We start from the raw sequence: 5926 nt of genomic DNA, 5'->3' as shown, positions 1-5926 counted from the left end.
GAGTATTTATGAATTTACTATGTTGAACTGTAAAAGAAAGGCTGTTCAACTCTTGAGTAATAAACTAACTGTGGAATACGTGCCTTGAGCTTTCTTCTAATATTGCCACTTGTTGGGCCCCTAGCTTGAGCCAGAAGGTTACAGGCCAGCAGACGCAACATCATTTTATATTTTGATTGACGATGACCAAGTTAGAGCAATTCCCGGGAGTTGCTCACTTTTTTTATAAGAAAAAAAAGAAGGAAAAAAGTTGCTTCCTTCTGCCAAAAGGATATTGCCTATGAATATATAGATGAACCTTGGTACCTGTAATGTCACAACAACTAACCGACCTACTGCCTCGTACAGATTAGGGAATGAGTCATAATCTTGAGGCCGGGTTTAAAGTGAGAGAAAGAGAGAGAATCGGTCTCAAGACCTTGTGTTCTCCTCCGATGCTGTCCTTCGGACGGGAAATGGCAGAGGTGCTGTCCATAAGTTATAAAGGCAGGGGAGATCCGAGCTGCACCATCATCGTCTATGATGGTAAGCGTGGACAGATCATCTACACACAAAGCAGCAACCAGGCCGGCAAGAGGGCGTCTCTCAGACCTTCAAATTCTGGCACTCAGGTCAGCAGTTCTGCATGTCAATAGATCATCGTCTATGATGGTAAGCGTGGACAGATCATCTACACACAAAGCAGCAACCAGGCCGGCAAGAGGGCGTCTCTCAGACCTTCAAATTCTGGCACTCAGGTCAGCAGTTCTGCATGTCAATAGTAAGACAAATGTGTGAAGTATAGGACATGCCATTTTGCTTTCAGATGATATCATATGCCTGGAGTTTGATTCCAGCATATATTTCATCCCTGCTTAACAGCATGAATCGGCCCAGCGCCCATCTGTTTCAAAAAAAGGGTATTAGATAAATAGATAAGGTGAATGCAAAATTTGACAAAATTCCATCTGTCACTATGATTAAACAGAATGCCAACAATCACTGCCCGCTTCTGCTAACGGGGCCATATCGAGTGATCTCGCTGGACGGGTGCGTTGTCCTAGAGTACAATATTGATGATTGCCATGCTGAGATACTTCTGGACATAGATGATCCATCCACAAAATATAATGAAGCTGTCACAGAGGAACTGGGCTGTACGTGCAATAACCACCCCAGAGCAGTGGTTACATACGCTCTTCTGAGCAACGCGGTGGAAGCTATTGTTGAGGTGAAGCTTCACCAGCAACGAGAGAATACTTTCTACGGGAGGATCATTGCTCGAAGTTATCTAGGTGAGGTCGTGCTATTCGAATCAAACAATGAGAGCATGCACATCGGGTCGTCACAAGAACCAACAACCATACCACTGTCTAGATCAGTTCTTGCCGTGCCGTTGGACTCATCCCTACAGATCGAAGTAGATCTACAGAATCACTCCAATGGTAAGATCGTGAAAGGCCTCGCGACATGCCAGGCCGACCTCAACAACTATCATGTGTTGCACCTCGATGGGGAGGACGGTCAGGTAGATGTGAAGATCACATGGTCAGACTAAATGACTATACTGAGGGTGTACTTTCGTCTGTGTCTCTACAGTTTGTGCCCATTTGTGTTACCATGCATGTATATAAGCTAGATAGGATGCCCGGGTTGCAGAATGGTAACCATCCTCACCGATGGCTGATTAACCTACACTTGTACCAGAACATAGTGAATATGCTCTCTATATGTACAGAAGCATGGAAAAATGTTTGTACGTTCATTGTTCTGAGACGAATATATAAGCTGATTGGCCAAAAGAAATCACAGACTACCTACTGTTGTTAAGCGTTTCTCATTCTGCTCCAACGAGAAGAGCTCTACAGGTGTGAGCAATTGCGGAGTTCACATGGCAATCAAATACACACTAAAGGCACCACTTTCAAGACCAAAAGTAGATCAAACTGTACACAATACCATGGGTCTAAATATGTACCAAGAAATATGAACTGCCAAGATGAGATAGCCAATTGAACACGATATACCATGAATCCATATATGAACATGCATTTTCGGAGGTTAAGTTCAGAAGGAAAAAAAATGAGGTGAAGGAAAGAAGGAACCAAGCACACAATTACTAACCTTAGGACAAATTGCATTCGAAGTTCAAAAATCGCAGTATCTCACATGACAAAAATTAGAAACAATTACCCTAGGGAACCTCAAGCTCGGTTATATGCTAGCCTTGAAAAGGCTAATCTATTTAACCCAAGGGGGGAAATCCTCATGCTGTGCTCCCCTGTTTCCAGGGTTGAGCTAGACAAAAAAAGGGGTAGACCCCCAAAACAAAAGGTTAAGAATGTCAGGAATCTTTTGGAATTGCAGGGGTTGGGACACCCTGACAAACAAAAGTTCCCGAGGGCATTGATTTCTGAGTGTTGGGATCCAATTCATTGCTTTGACAGTATCCTTTATATGGATTCCAATCAAACTTGGGCAAAGAAGCTTTCTGGCCATCATTTTTTTGTCTGGCAGCATTAGATCCCACAGGAAAGTCTGGTGGACTCTTGTTGGGTATAGATGCTAATAGATTTCTGTTGTTGGATCTGAGAATGCTAAATATTCTTATCTGAGGTTCTGGCAGGGATTGGATCTTCTTTTGGCTTGTTTCCTGTCTGCAGGTGTGATAAAACATGACCTGCTGGGTTGAGCTTTGGCTTGTGCACCTTTGGAGCTTAGCTTTGGCTGTGGTGAGGTAGGCTGCTGTTTAGCCTGGGTGCTAAGTCTTGTCCGGCCAGCAGGCCTTTGCTTTTTCTTTTTCGTTTGTAACTGTTTCAGTTGTAATAACTTTATGGTGGTTTCTTTAATGCAAATCAACGAGGAGCCTCGTTGTTTCAAAAAAATAACTTGGGGGTCAGCACCAGCTGGTCATATGTATCTCTTTTGGCTCTTTACTTTTGGAAAGGCAGGCCCGTGAAACATACACTTTGAACTGAGAATGATATTAATTTATCTATGTATCAGCCTGGAGCAGAACTCCTCTTAAAATAATTGCTGACATGCCATTAAAACTGAGAGGTGTAGGGCATGTTGAAGTCATGGAGAGAAAATGAAAATGATCAATGTGCCCCAGTTCTAAAACAATTGAAGAAAAGGAGACCAGATAACCATGAAAACAGTTTGGCTGCACAGTAATGTGAACTGAGATAACAGACTGCAATGAAGAAAGAAATTTAGAAGGTCAGTCAACCTTTAGAGAAAAAGCAAAGGCAGGCTATCTATTTATTGGTGTCCTCTTTCATAGAACTGGAAAATATATGTAGAAGTCACTGAATAGTAATCAGCTAAGAGCAATAAACTTGTGTCAGTAGATCATATAAGCTCTTGAGCAGGAAAAATTGCTATGCCGGTAAACATCAAAAGGCAGTTTTCGGCTCAATTCTCTTCTTCTATGTGAAAAAGCAGAGCTCCTCCTGGTTGTTCGAAAACAAATTTTGCTATGCCAGTAAACATGTACTAATGTTTTTACCAAGTTAGGGACTGCCATCAATTTCCTTTACTTCCATAGCATGTCATACAACACCACTTAAAGGACAAATCCTAGCACTAGGTACCCAAACCCACAAAGATAATCTTGAAAATACCTTAGCATGCTCCAACGCTTGGTTTAATGCTAATGGACACAGTAAGTTGCCAACAACTCCTCCATTAGTAAAATCTGGCAGATACTTAGTTTAGATAAACTGACAATGCTATTAAAATAACAGGTAGAAGACCTTCATTCAGAAACATGAATCCATATTGGCTAAACTGTGGTTCAACAGTTTACTACATGTAAGAATCTAAAACCAGTTTTCTAGAAAAAGTATCAAACTGAAATTGCAAATAAACAGATCCTGAAGCAACGTTAGTGCATCCTCCGCTCTAGACAAAAACTTATAAATTATCTAATTAGACTACTTAAAAGTGTCAAGAATGCATTTATGGCAGCTTTCATCATGTGACAACACGCGTGCTAATGGAGTTGCTTCTTAAACGAACAATGGAGCACTAAATAATGTATCTGCAATATAAAATTAAATTTATCAGAGAATGGGCAGGGGATTAATTTGATGCTACCTAAGGAAGATTATCATTTCCAAACAAAAGAAAAGCTACAGTTAAACAAAAGACACTTGCAGCTAATTAGCTGCTCATAACCACAACATGCCTAGCCTATTTCAATATTACTTGCAGCTATAGAAGAAAAAAGGCCTTTCAGTTTTACCTTTGATAGCAAGTGGCTAGTGGATAAGCACATTGTGGCAGGAATAAAACAGAAAAACAGGATGAAAAAATAAGTGCGAACATTTATTATTTATAAGGAAGAATGCAGCAAGAACATGAATTTCTCATTACCCGAATCATCGATGCTTTCACTAGTTTCAAGGGAAAGTAGCATGGAGAATGACACTACTTCTTTCACCAAATCTGACTATTCTTTTCTAAATGGCCCTTAGGATATTAGAGAAATATACCTGAAGAATAAGCCTCACTTTTTCTAGAACTTCCATTGATTACTTTCCTTCCAAATGTCTCTGGTATCTTACTGGGGAAGTTCAGACAAACATAAATACTGAGCCTGGTGGTTAAGAAAACAAATAGCAGGTTAGTACTAAGAAAATAGCTCGCCTGATTATCTTTATCTTCCACCGGCAATATAATAGCTGGTGAGCACACATGATTACACATATTAGATTCATGTGGCACATGAAAATGACAACAATCTTTTTGTTGTTATTGAAATGTGTGTTATAAGCTGCATATAACTAAACAAGATTCATCATAGAGACATGTAGTCTAGCTAGTACACCCGAAATGATCTTATATTTTGGGACAGAGAGAGAGTAGTAAATCCAACAAATTCTACAGTTAGCTCATTATAATACATGCATCCAGCAAAAGAAAAGTTTAGAATAACCTTACCTTGCAAACAAAGGATCGAGCAGGGGTGAGGCGGGCGCTGTTGCCGTCAGATTGGGGAAGGAGGCGGGCGAGGGCGACCTGGTTGGGGTGGGATCCAGTTGAAGCAACGGCGCGCAACCCACTGGTCATGCTATGGATGGGCCGGGGAGTAAGCAAGCCGGCGGCGCGCTTAGATCGGGGTCGACGACGGGCGGCGGGCGCTGCGGCCTAATCCGATGCGGCGCGTAACGAAGAGGGCGGTGGCGGCCAGGGGAGGAGGAGGCGGAGGGTATTAGTTAGGGTTTGGCGCGTGAAATTCTTTCATGGGCCTTGAGGCCCTATATGGCCTCATATGGACGCCTCAAAACCTCTGCACTGGGTTTTTTACGGGAAAAAAAACTCTACACTGAGATTTTTGGAAAACAAATGAGAAATATCCTTTTGTAGAGGTTTTAAAAATATTTTTGTGGAGATAGACTTAATAATAAAATATTTTTACGTGTTGCGAGAAAAGTGTTCATTATATCCGAATGGATGCTTATGACTTCAGAAATAAGTGTTCACGTGCTTAAAAGGCCCACTTATCTGGATGGATGCTCAACAAAAGTCCACAAGTTTTATGGAGGTCAACAAAAGTGCGATGTACTCCCTCCGTTCGAAAATACTTGTCGCAGAAATGCATAAAAAATGGATGTATCTAAAACTAAAATACATCTAGATACATCCATTCCGCCGACAAGTATTTCCGGATGGAGGGAGTAGTTAATGAGGATAAGACGTTTCAACAAAAGTCCAAACAAGTAATCATGGTCAACAAGTCAAAGAAATTTTTTGAGGGGTAACAACAAGCTTTATTCATCAAAATCCACATGTAGTGAGATACAATGAGGGTCATTGGGTTGGCCAAACTACGTGGTGCCCCGCACCTCGCGAAAGCAAGAACTTAGCTAAGCTATGAGCTTTGAGATTTATCTCAGTAATGATAGCATTGTATCTACCTCGAGCACCCTTGGATATATCA

General features: G+C 41.3%; 1 long non-coding RNA gene across 1 annotated transcript; it reads right to left on the bottom strand.

Annotated features, from left to right (window-relative positions):
* Positions 1-258: 258 nt before the first annotated feature.
* Positions 259-5199, bottom strand: LOC123072910 (uncharacterized). The gene is made up of 4 exons (XR_006435478.1): positions 4927-5199; positions 4479-4582; positions 3606-3679; positions 259-883 (listed from the first exon to the last, which is right to left on the bottom strand). It is a non-coding gene; the product is annotated as an uncharacterized lncRNA (long non-coding RNA).
* Between the last annotated feature and the right edge of the window lie 727 nt (positions 5200-5926).

Source organism: Triticum aestivum, chromosome 3B (genome assembly GCF_018294505.1).
Source record: "Triticum aestivum cultivar Chinese Spring chromosome 3B, IWGSC CS RefSeq v2.1, whole genome shotgun sequence".
Taxonomy (NCBI): Eukaryota; Viridiplantae; Streptophyta; class Magnoliopsida; order Poales; family Poaceae; genus Triticum; species Triticum aestivum.
This window is presented reverse-complemented; position numbering and strand designations above follow the sequence as displayed.